Here is a 16,422-nt window from a genome sequence, read left to right as displayed (position 1 = left end):
CCTCAAAAACAACTCAAAATACCTCCGAATTAAATGAACCTCAAGCTTCTTTTTTGTAAAGTGCCCCTAAAACATTCAATAAAATATTTGTCTCACTTTCTCCGCTCTAAAAGAAAAAAAAAGGCTTAAAAATTTTAGTATCAGAATATAAGGCAAAGTCCGAAACACTAGAACATTCCATTTAGGAAGATTTTAAGAACGCTACTTGTTTAACCCAACTTCATGTTCTAGCCGTGCTGGGCAAACTTCTGACGGGGAAATGGGTGAATAAATTTTACAACTCATATGATAATCAATTGAACTATCTTGATGCGATTCAAATAGTTTAAGAAGTTGTCGAACGATTAAAAAGAGTTTATTAGATCCTACCTCGATTTCTAAATCAAATAATATTTCTTTGGAGGAAAAATATTTATGGGGAACACCTTTTGTAAACTGCAAAGAATTCAAATTTATTTTTCCTTCAATGATATGATGAAAGCTTGCACTGCTTCCACTATAGTTGTTTTATAGAGGCAATAATCAATAAAAGTATTTTGAATTAGACATTGATAACATATCTGAAATATTGAACGGAGAAATTACGTCGGCAAGGTGCCACAGCATGGACGCTGAAGAGCTTATTGGTATGTTTTCCGGCAATAAAAAATAAATCTTTGAAAAAGTGCTACTATGGATCATATATCATGTCGATTAAGAGCTTCATAAAAGGGTATTATACATTATTTAGAAAAGATGGATACTCCACTTAGAGATGACGTCATAACAAAAAGTGTAAAATTTGTAAGAATGTATATAAGTATTTAATAGTTATGCAATAAATTAGTATTTACTTCTTTGTAAATAGAGATTATTACGGAATTAATAATGATTAAGCAACATAAATAGTATATTAATATAGATTTCTAAAATTTTTATTTTTTCATTAAGTGTATTTATTAATACGTATGCATCGTGTTTATTATAATTTGTGGCGTCATTTTCAAATTTGCAGCGTCAACTAGGGTTCAAATAGATGAAACATACACAAGTTGCTCATAAACAAAGGGAGAGGATGACGAGAAAAGGTTTTAATTTTTCGCGACGAAAAATTGCAATTAATCGGGATATATTCAACCAATTAAGGTAATTTTGTTATCATTGCATTATACAGCTAAAATTGCATAGTTGATATTCTATAGAAAATACAAAAATAAGCTATTTTGATTTTTTATTAACATACATATACAAATTCTCTTTATTTTGCGGAGTTTAGTAAAAGTCTAACATGGTTCATAATATATCAGAATAGATGTGTCGTGTCACAAAGCCATCCAATCCTCGAATAAATACAATAGACAATCTTGTTTTGGAAATGATTATCAAAGACATAAGCCTCTTCTCTTGTATTAAAGATTCCGGATTCTGAAATAATAGAAATACACTTCTTAATAAATTACTCCCTTTTAAGTTCGACAGAATGAAGACTACTCGCATGGGGGAATTAATAACTGCAGAACAGTTTTCCCTCACTATTACTGAACTTCGTGTAACATTACAGCTTAAATTAGTTTTACTGCACATTTCATCAATTGTATTCCAAACTCAGATGAAAGTAGTTCTTGTCTCTTGCAGAGATGCCTAGTTTGACATTCCTTTATCAACGCCCATAATACACGTAATATTCAATCTTTCATTGAAAATACCATCCATGAGCCATGAGTTGTTACTAGTACAAACGACATTAGACATGTTATGATACGGGCTGTTAAAAATACTAACCCCAATCATGTCAGCTGCTTCGCCTACTCTCTTGATTTGGTAGCTCAAAAGGGGATAAAGAATAATACTGCATTGAATTGACAAAATGCATTTTTAGTCTCGCAAAAAAGGCCACATAAGTTTTTTTCAATGCTGTCTTATTTTTATGAACAACAAAAAGTAAGTAAAACTTTTCTAGATTTTATCTGTTTTAATAAACTGATATCAAGTGTATTTAAATAACATATGTTGTAAATATACTAAATATCATGCAATAAAATAGCAATTTTTTTTTTCTTTTATAAGACAATAACAAACTAGTGATGGAATTAAAACTTTATTTTATTGATGAGAAACTTCCTAAGGATGTTGCCCCTCTCCATTAGTGGGACAACAGGAATTTTAAATATCTTTTTCTTTATAGATTAAGTCAAAGTAGGTAAGTTGGTCTTATAATATTTCCCCCCCCCTCTATTTTAACAATGTCTGTGCCAGTTGAATATGTATGTTTTCTGTTTGGTTTTGGTTGTGCAATCGCTGTCGCTCCTCCTACAAGTATTGCCAAACCAGCCAACCGGCAACACTATCTCATACTTACCTAGTGTTGCACACGCGGTGCCTACAAATGTAGTTAGTTTTGTTTGATTGATTCTTTCTTTATAAGCTGTACTCAATTTATTCTATCATTATTAATTTAATCATGTAACTAAAATTATTATTATTTTTTTTAAAAATCATTATTCATTTCCATTAATTCAATGTGAAGTAAACTTAAAAATTTAATAAAGTAAGCATAGAGAAAACAACATGAGGGAGAAAAAAAGAAAAACTGCTAGAGTCACCCTGAGTAAGCTTATCAGATCATTGGTTTAGTAATCATAACCAAGATGAGAAAACCTCATACCGGTTCTGAAAAATATTTTTTTTATTAATAAATTTACGAAATTAATAGTTACTTTACGAATAAACTCCTATCATTCAATAATCGCAATATATGACAGTTTGTTGTAAGTATTGAATGTATGTAAACATAACATATTTTATGACTTGGGGCTGTTTCCTGAATGTTTGTTCAAAAATGGCTTACTATATTTGAAACGTTGGGAAGCACTGCTATAGTGTTTATGTATTTCATTTATTTGAAATTGGTTCAAGTTACAGTTTAAATGTAGTTATTAGTCTATTCACATATTTTGAAGGAATTACTACAGCTTCGGTACGTTACAAAGAAACATTGGCATTCATATGCAGTCAATTTCTCCATTAAAATGCTATGAAGAGATATTGAAATCTCCACTTGAATCAAGAATTGTACTGGAGTTATAGATCAATTTGGAAACTTCTTCGATGAAAGTATACATTATATTGTGTATATAATATTCTAGAATCATTGAAGTCTCACACTCTTAATCGTACGTTTTTTTCTTGCACTTATATGCCTTGTTTTGTTATTAAGTTTATTATACATAACAACGAAATTTGTTATTGTTCCTTATTTGTGGGATTCGGATTGAATCCTTAATTATTCAAAACAGATTGCAGAATATACAAATAATAGAGAAACACATATTGTCGAGACAAGAATTAAAAGATCTATTTAAGAAAAATGATATAATTTAAATAAACTAACTCCATAGTTCCTTTTTCCAACTATTATTTTATTGATGATAATAGGAGAAACAATTAATTGTTGTTAGTTATGTAATATGCAATAATAACAATGAAATCATATTTCAAATATATTTCCAGACTGTCAGCCTCCTATTATGCACCAATTGTTGAAGTGCATATAGAAATTGTTAAAAATTATTCAAGAAAACAGAATAATGATATCAATATGAAAAAGTCTCCTGTGAGCTAAAATAAAAAATATTAAAAAACTTAAAAAAATATTAGAATATCATATAATTGGTAAAATTTTGAATAATATGAAATCCTTATTAATTGATTTTTTAGCTTTTTGTTCTACAAAGACCACGAAACAAATGATATTTTCGTTAAATTAGATAGAATGTTGATTGATGTAAGGTTAATAGAAAAACAAGGTTAGACCATCATATAATCTGGCTTGCTAGAACATTCAATTTGATCTACCGTACCGACTGGCCATGATAGACATATTTTGACGTCATAGAGTATAAAAACAGTATATTAACGGCATAGAATGCTAGAAATTATATGATTAATAGTAAAAGTATTTTACGTCACTATTAAAAAGCATGGTAGAAGTCAAAAATCATTTGGAAAAGCTTTATGTATAACCTTTTATTTCTATTAACCTTGGAATTAGGATTGTTTTCATAAATAAATAATTGTTAATTTCTTAAAAAAAAGGAAAATATTGCACGTTCGGTGGAATATGAAATTATTAATTAAATATGCAATGTAAAAAAAGTGCACGTCTTCTATATGGATATATATATGTAATATGTTCGCTACGCCAAGGTGCAGTAACACACAAAAATAGTATATTAAATTAATTTACTAAGTGATTATTATGGACTCCGGCAAGGAATTAAACCATAAAAAAGAATACTTATATAATTTGGTAGCTCAAAAGTATATATATGTGCATAAGTCTGCATCCCGGTTGTTCCTACAGAAGGAAATATTCTTCATGTTTATGTACTTCAAAGAAGATTCCTAGGTCAGATGGGGTAAATGTAATATTATAATATTTGTTTACTTATACTTAATCAGTGCAACTCCATCTGACCAACTAAAGGGGGAAAAAAATAAACATTGCATATTCTTCAATAACTAATTTAAGTTATAATATTTGTTATCCCTATAAATAATGAATAAGTTATTAAAATCTATAGAAGAGTATCGTTTTTCATATTTTTCAGCAAAAAAAAAAAAAAAAAAGGAAACATATAGAGTTCAAAACAAGATACAGGTAGCAATTACAAAAATCCATTATTTTCATCTAACCTTATTTGTGTACAGGTAGGTTCGCTAAATTGCTTACGCACGCTTATTTTCTCCCATTATTCCATTTTACTCTTAAGAACATTTTTGAAAAATTTCCTAAAGTTACAACTAAAGCATTAAACCAAGTAGTGCAACGTGAATATTAGCTTGAGGAAATAGTTTGGTCAATATTTTAATATTTTTTCGCAAAATGTCACTTTTTCCATTACGTCACACTATTATTTATCTTATGTTTTCAACATTTTAAACCAGGAATGTTATTTCCAAGAACATAACTAAAGGCCAAAAAGTATTTAAAGTCCAATGCAGTTCTAGCCAAATCCTCTGAGTTTAAACCAGAAGCGGATCATGGCTATGGCAAGGAAAATCAGAACCCAAGACATGGTTGAAAGGAGTATGTTGAATCAAAGAAAATGATTCAATCCATGGTTAACAACAGTTACCAGGAGATATATCCTAACAAAAAAGCTAGACAAGGCCGCTCTCACTTCCAAAATAGATTCTTTGGATACAAGTGGGAAGTTACTTGATGCCCACAAGGAGGTAAGGACATAAAGTGTTTCTTAGAGAATAAGCCGAATCAAAGAAATAGAGAGGAAAAACAGAAGCCAAATCCTAACAGGAAGCCACTTTCATGCATTACATAAGGGCCATCAATCAGATAACATTAATCAGATTGTCATCTAATAGTCTGAGTTACTTAAAATGGGGGTCAAATATAAAAGACTCACAATGATGGTTCAACAGCCAAGTTTGCATCGCCTTTTGTTACTTGAGGTTGGTACAATTTTCATAAAACTTGGACATCAAAACGCCTTAAAGAATTTTAGGAAATAAGGCATAGGAAAAAGTGGCGTTGGAAAAAATGGCAGGAGAAAAAGGAGGAGAAAAGTCTATGTGGAAAAAATGGCGAAATTCTTTTAAATTGAGATAATACCTATCGCTGGTGATTCCCAAAACCTATTTGTAGCAAGGCACACGTTATTTCTGACATATGTGATATTAAATATAAATCAAGAGAACATAAGTGCTTTTCTACTTATTCATTCGATTAGATAGTTATATAAGAGCCTGTTTACTATTTTTAAAGACTGTGACTGACTTTTGACTGCTTGAATCTCTCCTCTTCTTCGTTGGAAAGTTATCCTATTTAAAAATTGAGAAGTTTTTAGCTGTTCCTTCGTCTTCTAGTAATTTTAATAAATTAATATATATAGTGAACGGAACTCTTCGGATTTCAATATCGCTCAAACATATCTCTACATGGACATCATATATATTATTTGATGTATAATAATGGACGATGATTATAACATCGATCCCACAATGGGTATGAAATGGGAATAGATAACATACAACAATTGAGGGAAGAGAGTTAGATCCCAAAACATTGTCCTGAAGAAGGAATCAAAGAGGGACTCGAAAGAGGCCAAAAACAAGAAAAATGCTGATACAAACAAGAAAGATTCAATACAAGCCCCCAAGGTTAATATAAATACAAGGCTATACCATAACGCGTGTACGACTGATGTTTGACTTCCACCACGCTTTTCATATTGACGTCGTAGTAGACGAGTCGTTACGTGTTTTGTCAAAATCTGTTTTTCTTGCCTGCATTTGGTAAGATAGATTCAATTGAAAATTTTAGTTATTATGACGTCATATACTATGAGTGGTTACGTGTTTTGTCAAAATCTGCCTGCCTTACCCAGCAGTCGGTACAATACATCAGATTGAAAATTCTAGCCAGCCCAATTACATGATGGTCTAATCTTGTATTTCTAACCTTGCAAGCCTCTAACTTTTTGAAACAAGGAAGAGAGGGCCCAACTTATGAAAACCCTTCTTTAAAGAGGATTAATATTCCTGAAATACCCGCTGAGGACAACCAAGTATATGAAAAAGAAACCAGGTACAAAATGATAATTCTTTACGCTGACATTTCTAAGGAGGCAAACGAAATCGTAATAATAAGAAAGAACAGTAACCATATTTCCATCATTAAATGTAATAAAGTTATTAAAATAATTTATGCAAACCACATATGTCGTCTGTTAGCACCAATGGGGGACCTAATTCCTAACTACGAAGGGCGTCGCTATACGAATACAAGAATGGTCATTTACGTTAATGATTATGTTTCTGCATAATATGTCCCCCAAAAAGAAAAATGGAAAAAACAACTCTCCTTGCAACCTCATATGATGAAGCAGAATAAATGAGGGTGCTCAAAAAAGAGAAAAAAATACCACACGGGCTTCGTTTGTGGGGTGACTAGTAATATTGGAGACGACATTCTTGCGGCATTAATACTAATATACTAATATTAATGCAATACTCTTTAAATTAAAAGTAAGGTGGAACTTGCAAAATCTGAAATTACTAACTTTGGTAAGGTATTTTATATACGTAGAGCCACTGGCATTTGAAGCCCTGCAATTGATAGACTTCACTTTCAGAATAGTATCAGTAGAAAAGGTACGTTTTCAAGACCCAAAGAAAACACCCATTATCCAACAAGAGGAAGAAGAAGTGGATGGTGACACCAAAAAACCAAACCAAGGAAATGATAGTAGATGAAAAAAAACTTGTGTCACTAGTATAAAAGATTAGACTGCTACCAACGTTAATAGAAATACAAGGTTAGACCATCATATAATCGGGCTTGCTAGAATTTTCAATCTGATTTATTGTACCGACTGCTAGGTAAGACAAGCGGATTTTGACAAAACACGCAACAACTCATCTACTATGACGTCAATATTATAGTCAAACAAAAGTCGTATATACGTTATTGTATAACCTTGTATTTTTATTAACCTTGACTGCCACTAGCAAAAAAGATAATACTAAAGTTAGTAAACAGTGTGAGATTGATAGTGGTGGCAACAAATCAATGGATGCTGATGATGCTACTGACGGCAATTCTTATGATACGGAAGCTCTCAAAGAAGATGGCAGACAAAGAGAACAAACAACAGCCTAGCCAAGTATGGAAAATGTCAATGTGCTCATTGTATAGTAACACTCAACACTCTTAAGCAGCAAACTTGGAGATCAAATTGAGAACATCACAAATATTGCTAATAACTGTGCCATAACTCAGTTAGTCTCGGTCCTAGATGATTTAGAATCCACGACTCACTTGAGTCAAATTCAAGGGATTGAATAAGATCTGCTAACCATTTGCAAGCATGGTCAGTTCGAGAATTTTCAGACAAAGACATCTGCAAAATATGTATGAAAATAGATGGACTAGTAACGTACATCCCCGTTGCTTACCTTAAACAATTATTACCTATTGTGAATGAAGCATTGTTACATCTCATTCAGAATTGTGAAGAAGAACAAAAGCCACTTCTCTTAGCTATGGATTCAAATGCCCACAATCAACTTTAGAGTAGTAGAGAAACTGACACGAGAGGAGAGTCTCTGGGAAACACCATTGATGAAATTAATTGACTGCTATATACAAGGGGAACGAGCCTACTTTTATCACTCAACAAGCAAGTTCAACCATTGGCTTGGCATCAAAATTGTGAATCAACATTGTCTTTAACAAGTTCGAGATAACAGGGTGGCATGTAGATCTTAGACCATCAATGTCTGACCATAGATATATAGTTTTTGGGTTAGGCAAATATATGCCAGTCATGGAGCAATAAAGAAATGTTAGAAAAGCTAACTGGGACATCCTCAGGTACCTCACAGAAACAGAATCATTGTTGGTTATAGGCTCAAACCCAAATTTTATTGATGAGTGTGATGAATCGCTTAACATGGCTATCAACATGGTATTATATTTTGAGCGTCCAAAAAGAAAAAAATATCAGAGAAAAATCAATTCTCTGGTGAACCAAACATCTTCCAGCATAAGGTATAAACTCAACAAACTGAAACATCATCATTGTAGCTCCCACAAAGATTAATTCAGAGAGAATCATGTAGGAGTTTCTGCAGCAAAGCAGAAGGTCCAAAAGATAAGATTATAAGATTTCAAAAAAACGACGTACAACATTATTGGTCTGCTTAAAACTGATCAGGGCTAAGTGCAATCACTTAGAATCGGCTGCAGTAGCACAAATACCCCGTTGTGTGGTCGTGTTTGTTCCCATACATTTTTACAATTTTATTTTTATGTATGTATGACGAGCAGTAATAAATAATTAACTAATACCTATCACTATAGTGAAAGAAAAACAGAAAGGCAACAAGGCGCGCAAAAGTTTGATTAATATACTTCTGCTTACATTGAGGTTACATTAAAACACTGATGTCAAATAGGATTTTTTATTAATATAATTTTTTTTTTTAATTTTTTTTTTTAATGTTCCTTTAATTGGTTGGACGGAGTTGCACTGATTAAGTATAAGTAAACATTATAGTATTATATTTACTCCATCTGACCTAGGAATCTTTAAATGAAATCCACATACAAAATTTATATTTCTGTCTCAGGAATCGCCTGAGCACGAACACACATTGAATTCGGGAGAATAACTTTTCCCGAGCGCGTTGTCCATGAGCTACGGTGATTCCATTTTATTTTAATGAACTTATATTGTATCCAGTGACGTCCTAGGTTAGAGGCATCATGACTTGGCTTAATCTCGGAGCATGAGGAATTGGACTCAGAAGCATGATACTTTCGAATTGGAAAAAATATTTGCTATGGACATTAGGATGTCTATACGACTGAGATGACAAAAAAAATGTATTGAGGGGTAAATTAGTATGTGAATAGATACTTCATATTTGTATGTATATTAAGTAAATCAGGAGGTTATTATGGACTCACACCATTATTACAAACATTTTGTTCGGTTTTTGTGGCTTAAAATAGACTATATGGTAAGGTGATATATGTTTTATTTAGTCCAACATCATCAGGCATGTTAATTTAGAGTAGTTTTAGAATCTTTAAATTAACTTAAACTTAGGAAAGATGGATTCGACTACAGTACAGGATATTACATTCAAATGAAGAAGTCATCTATTAAAAGTGTTTTGGTCATCTAAGGACTTATTTGTATTAAGTGAAGAAGAACATCATTATTTTCTCTTCAGTGGCTGTATTTTAATAGCGACTGAAATGATCAACTATAATTCAATGTTTATATATTTATTCATCATATATTTTAATAATAAAATTATATATTTATTCATCATATATTTTAATAATAAAATTATATATTTATTCATCACATATTTTAATAATAAAATTATATATTTATTCATCATATATTTTAATAATAAAATTATATATTTACAGATATCAGATATCAAGTATTTATTCAAGAGTTCATTAGGACAATTTCTTTAAAATTCTTTTGCCAGTGGATCATTGTGTCATCCATAATTTGTCATGGAGCTCAATACTCTTATAGACGCTATACAAAATTGTTGCAACTGAAATAATTGTTTTCCAACAAAATTGGACGATAAGTATTCCCAGAAAAGTAAAAAACAATATTCTTAATTTCTTATAAATCTGAAAAATTTAAGAAATCATCATCATCCCAAACAGAGGGACTTGACATTAAGATTAACGTCTCTTTCTTAGTGATTTATTAGTGAAATCTTAGTGAACTATTATTTGTTTCAATCACCTTGTCTAGCATCAATTTGATTTCTTCGACTTCCATATTGGTAAATGTTATGAAGGATTACATTAAATTTGAAAGGAAAAAACGTATTTTAATTTCCATAATGTTATCAGTCTATTCTTGGCAAAGTGATTAGAGGATAATGCATTTTTGAAAAATGGCATGAAGTGCTTACGATGAACAGACATTCATCCCGAATTTCTATTGAATACTATTATTAAAAAATAACGAACCTGATATTGAATTGGGGTTAGGATTCAATCTATGCTTTACCTGAATCTCTAGAAAACCTATAGAAACTAATTCCAGATGACTAAACCTTGTCCAAATTGGAGCAAACGTAAACAGGACAATATTTTAACATTTTAGTAAAAGTATATATAACTATAATTTATAAATAAATACAACATATGAAGTTCTGAGTGTGTTGTTTGAGTTCTTTAATCCCAACTGTGAAAAATATATTCAAAATTTAATCACGAATGAAAAAGTTGAATAATCAACTTCTTCCCATTAGCTGATGTTGAAAATAATGAAACTCCTCATCGAACTGCAGTCCAACCTGCAGTCTGAAAATTTTTATCTAATCCTGCCTTGTTTTGCCAAACTGCAGATAAAAATCATTTGTCGCCTCTATGCATTTCTTTCTCTATGACTATCACCTATATAATGTTCCCTACTTAGTTCCATTTTTTTTAACCAATTAATTTTTCAAGTCACTCTAAATAAAACAAAAGATGGTCGTAAGTAAAAACATTCTGAGTACGATTATGCTACAAAAGTCAAACTTACCAAAGGAAACGTCAAACTGCACCTGGCAACACTTAGTGTAGCCTAGGCCAGAAATGTATACATACTAAGTACATAGATGACATATAGATGAATAGATTCCTACCTTAAGAAGGAATTCACCCTTATCTTGTATTAAGCTTATCTTGATTTGGTTCACTTCTTAACATAAATTTTCATTCCATCATCATCCCTCTATATATCATAAATCTAGCATCTCTTGTTTTGGACAAAGTATCTCAAATCTCTTTTTTTGTTCTTCTTCTTAAAGAAAATGGAAGTATTTAAGTATATAATGAATTAAAATCGATCTAAGGATTTGAAAAGCACATCTAAATTATGTGTCGCTCGATTTATCCAGATGTTTGTCTGTAATATGTTTCAACATTAAGATGATAACTAGTGTATCATTTTCATGTTGTGTTAATCTTAATGAACATATTTTACTCTATATTCCATTAAGTGTCTTATTTTATTCTATAAGAATTGTAGTGTTTAGAAGAGAGCGTATGACGAGACATTGGTCAACTTAAACAATATAATTTATCACAAATTGATAGGTGTAACTTGTATGATTAGGTAAATCCTATTTAGCAACTTTTTAATTTTTTCCATGGATTTACATTTGATCTAAATTACTTGAAAATTATGCATTTTTTAAACATATGAAGAAATCTATACAAGTTTGTTATTTTACTTCAACTGATCTTTATTAGAGTCCTTCTATGAGACATATTATAACTGCATATGCAAGAAGAGCTTTGAGAAGACCTCTAGTGCTCCTTCTAGATTATACGCCAATCTTAAAAAAAAAAATCAATTAAAAACATTAATAAATTAAAGCATACAAATAAAAACATTGATAAATGAGAGCATTGAAATAAAAACATATTAGAAGAAAATTTGAATAAATACGTATTATGAGAAAATTGAAATAATAGCGTAAAATGAGAAAATTGAAATAATAGCGGCCATATCCAAAACTGTTAGAAGATACCTGTTACCATTTGAAGGCCCAATCTATGTGATGTGTACAAAATCTTGGAGGATCAGAAGAAAACGGAGTAGGACCAAACGACCTTATGTGAGTTACCGCTTTATTCTTGTGATATGATAGGCACTGCTGGGTCCATTTTTTGACGGCTTCTCTCAAGTTAAGACACGCAAATGACTTGCAGAGCTGCCGTAAATTAAATTTAAATCCTGGGGAAAGACCGTGAGCTAAAGAAAATATTTATTACGTCTCTTCATGACCCTATACCTCTTAAATTTATCTCTGTCCCAAACTGACCAGATTACCATTACCAAAATTCCTTGTAACAAAAGACCTTGCCTTAAAATCCAGGCTACGTGGGTCATTTGAAGACTGTTCATGTAACACCTTTTCAAGGAGGGGAAACATTTAAGATCTGACTGGAGCTATCAGTCTTAACAAGGTGTAAGCTACCACGTTCTATTTCCCCGACTTGTGTATAATTTAACAATGAAACTCAAATGTTAATTACAAACATCTAAACTTTCTTGCCATCTACGAGGGGTTCCTCGATTCCAATGCCGAACTCAAGGGCTTGTGGTAGGAAAATATTGTAGGTCAACTTCTTTCAGTGACCAGTGTAAATGTGCCAGGGCCTCTCTATCAAATGCCAAGTACTTTTGTTGCGCAAGAGTCAACAATTTGGACCAAAAAGCCAATGGTATCGAAGCAGTTCCTGTCCCTATCTCCTACTAAGATCCCGTCCCAATCAACGACGTGTCTTTTATCACTGTCAAAGGGGTGATGTCCTCTCGAAGGCAAAGAGAGTCTGTTCAGAAATATTCTTTTGAATTTTTTGAAAGGCTTGCTGCTGCTTTTCCTCCCATTCAAACCTGAAATGCATTGGCAATAGGAGATGCATGGTTCCTGTGTAGTTCAAGAGGCCCGGTAAGAACCTTATATAATACTGAACCATCCCCAAAAAGGCCTGAATTTTATTACGAAACCTTGGAGGAACTCGAATATCGTCGACTCTAATTGAAAAAAGTTTAGTACACTTTTAAGTTATGTATTTATAGCACCGCCCCATATAATAACTGGATGCACAGCCTATAGAATAAATTGGAGATAAATAGTGATGTATCCTTCTGCTGTTGGCAGCCATCTTGAGTACTATTATATAGGTCGGTGAAACAGTTATCGTGATAAACCTTAGTTATCAAATCAATTACTTATAACACAATAATTAGGGGTTTGATGGATCTTTTTGGTGTACCATTAGAATATATAAATCTGAGTCAACTCATTGTTCCATTCAACTCCTATGTGTTTATGACATTGGGATATCCCGGATATCTATAATTTTCAGGGATTTCATCTCTTTGGAAAAGGTTCTTGATCGTTACTCGATGGATATTATCTCATTCAATGGAAGTAATTGCGCAGATGTCCATTAACATCCAAATTTGGTTACTTCATCATCCATTACTTCAAATACACATCCGGCTCTCTATATTTTGTATGGAATCGTTGTATACTTCTATAATAACTGGAGACATGCTTAATTAAGAAGAATACTACCGGAATGAAATGTACAGTGAGGAAGAAGGATACTTATCATCCTTCGTCTGATTCTCTTCCATTGTTTGTTCCAAAGTTTACCCTATTTCGTCTCCTAATATTCTTAGAAAACTCTTTCATTGATTAGAATCCTTAAATGTCAATGATATACATAACAAACAAACATCTTTATCTATTCCATTATTACTTGTGAGTCTCTTTTGTCATTGGAAAAAAGTAGAAAACGATCCTGGAGCGTGAATTTATTTCCTCTTTGGTGCTCTTTTTTTGATATTTTTATTAGCAAAGCCGGAAAACATAATCAATTCTCTTATTAACTACATTTGTTTACGCATAAATAGTTCATGGGAACTCTTACTTGATAAATATATTAATAAATTATCGGTGATCTTATAACTTTACAGAGTTATATGGGAAAATATGAATTTTGTTTAACATATTTTAAAAGTTAGTGAGTCGGAAGTAATTTTCTGAATTACTATATCACTTGTTGTTATATTTAAATATCACTCGATCGTGAGGGTTAAAGATCTCCACATCAATATTCCATAAATAAATTAGGGATAACACTAAATGCTTACGATGTAAAAAAAACTGTATATAAGAGCGATTGTTTCAGTATTCATTGGCACTAAATAATAGATTATGTTCCTTGACAATTTTAAAGCATATTAATATGACGTTAATAATTAAAATTATTTTCTTATTTATCAATTGTAAATAATGGTATAATGTAAATATGTATTTATTTATGTGCTTCATTGATTTAAGTTTATATTTTTATTTTGTCTGAGTTGTTTAGCCGTATTATATATATGATAATTGATTAATTTACTAAGATTTACGCATATTACTATTAGGAAATTCCAAATATATATATATGTGTAGAAAAAACGTGAGATTTTTGTTGACGACTCTCATCGGTCGAAGGTTTATTCATAAGTGTATTTTCTTCGTTCCAGAATGCCGTAGTAGTTACAAGGCATCGAAGTCTTTAAAAAAATCAGTATAGTGCATTCATTTCTTAGTGTCTACGTTTTGTTATTCAATATTTTTATAAATTATAAAAATTATATCTTCAACAAAAAAATCCAAAAGAATATTTTCACTAATAGTAATATTTTAAAATTAATAGCAGAAAACCTATATTTATTAGAAATTCTTGGCGTTGAATGTGAGGAAGATCATTTTGATAACTTTATATTTCTATCAAATTTTCTAATGCATAACAAAACAACTAGTTTCTGTAGTAAATGCTAATATTCAAAAAGATATAAAAATAACTAAAAAAATTAAAAAAAGGATTAAAAATTGAATATTGAGGAATATAAAGATGACTTATTTAATTAAGAATATTGGAAATGTTCTTCAACTTTTATAACAATTTTGTTTGTCTAATTGTATAAGTCTCCTATATAACTTCATGTACAAATTATAGGTACCTAACATGGCTGCCGACAACTGACGTTTGACTCTCCTTTTCTTTGCCAATTGAGTATCCAGTTAATATATAGGTCGTTGGTTTATAGCAAATTGAAGTTTGCTTCTTTTTTTTTTCAATTCCCATCTCTTTTCCTCCCGACCATAGACATTTCAAATATTTCACCTGGGTTCGTGTAAGGAGAATCAAAAGATGATATCCGAGGTGTAGGAGATTCCTTTAAACACTCGCAAACCTTCACAAATTCTTCGGGCTTTATGTTTTCCTAGACCAAGCATATATAGACGAATACCCACCATCCAAAATAAATAAAAAACATTGAATTTCTCTGTAATTGAAAGGTAAACCTTGATTTATATAGAAAAAACAGTTTCATAAATTTCAAATTTTTAAAATAAAATAGAGTGAAGATAAATATGAGACACCTAAAATCTTTGAGGGTTTGAAACCTTCCCATAGAGTTGCCCCAACCATACGTACTACAATCAACAAAATTACATAATCGCATGAGGTTTGAATATTTTTTAGAGCCGTTTATGTCGTCATTAAATATGTATTTAGACTTATTCAATAAATTAATTGATTGATGGAATTAAACATTGACAAAGGAATTTTCATAAATATTTGTTTTACAATATAATTCTCATTCTAAATTGAAATGAATGAATATACAGAGTTGTAATATTTATGTTCTTTAAAAAATATCCCTGAAGATCATTATTATTTTTTACAAACATAGTTACATATTCAAATGTCATTGTATACAAATATATTGGAAGTATATGGGAACAATATACATAAAAATGCATTGAAAGTGCTTATAAGTCACGTGTTATGGTTCTCATAGCTTGGTTACATCCATTGGAAGAATGAATCCACAGTCCTAGATATACAAGTTCAAGGATTCGAGTTATTTTAGTAACTACCTCAGGGATGAACAACATCCATAAAGAAGAAGGCAATTTTTAGCACTATCATTGCAGGGCCACATGACCGCGCACTTCAAATTACTTTATATGATAGACGTTACAAATGATTATCAAGAACACATAATATATATGTATTGATATCTGTATATTTATTGAACGAGCTTACAACTGTTTTCTGTATGTAAATGCATTTTTACATGTCCTTAATAAGATACAAAGACAAAAACATTGTTTTAAAAAAGTGCAAAAAGGTTTTAAACCCTTCATGTAAAAAAGTTGTTCAAAAAACTTAGTCTAAATAGCTCATATTCAATAATGGCAACATTAATTAAACCTAATGAGAAACCTTTGGTTTGGCCTGCTGGCTCAAAATGGATTGGATGACAATGATTGGATTGAATTCCCAATGAGTATAAAATGAAACAAAGT

This window comes from Lepeophtheirus salmonis, chromosome 12 (assembly GCF_016086655.4).
Source record: "Lepeophtheirus salmonis chromosome 12, UVic_Lsal_1.4, whole genome shotgun sequence".
NCBI classification, from domain to species: Eukaryota; Metazoa; Arthropoda; class Copepoda; order Siphonostomatoida; family Caligidae; genus Lepeophtheirus; species Lepeophtheirus salmonis.
The sequence above is the reverse complement of the archived record's forward strand: the minus strand, read 5'-3'. Positions refer to the sequence as shown.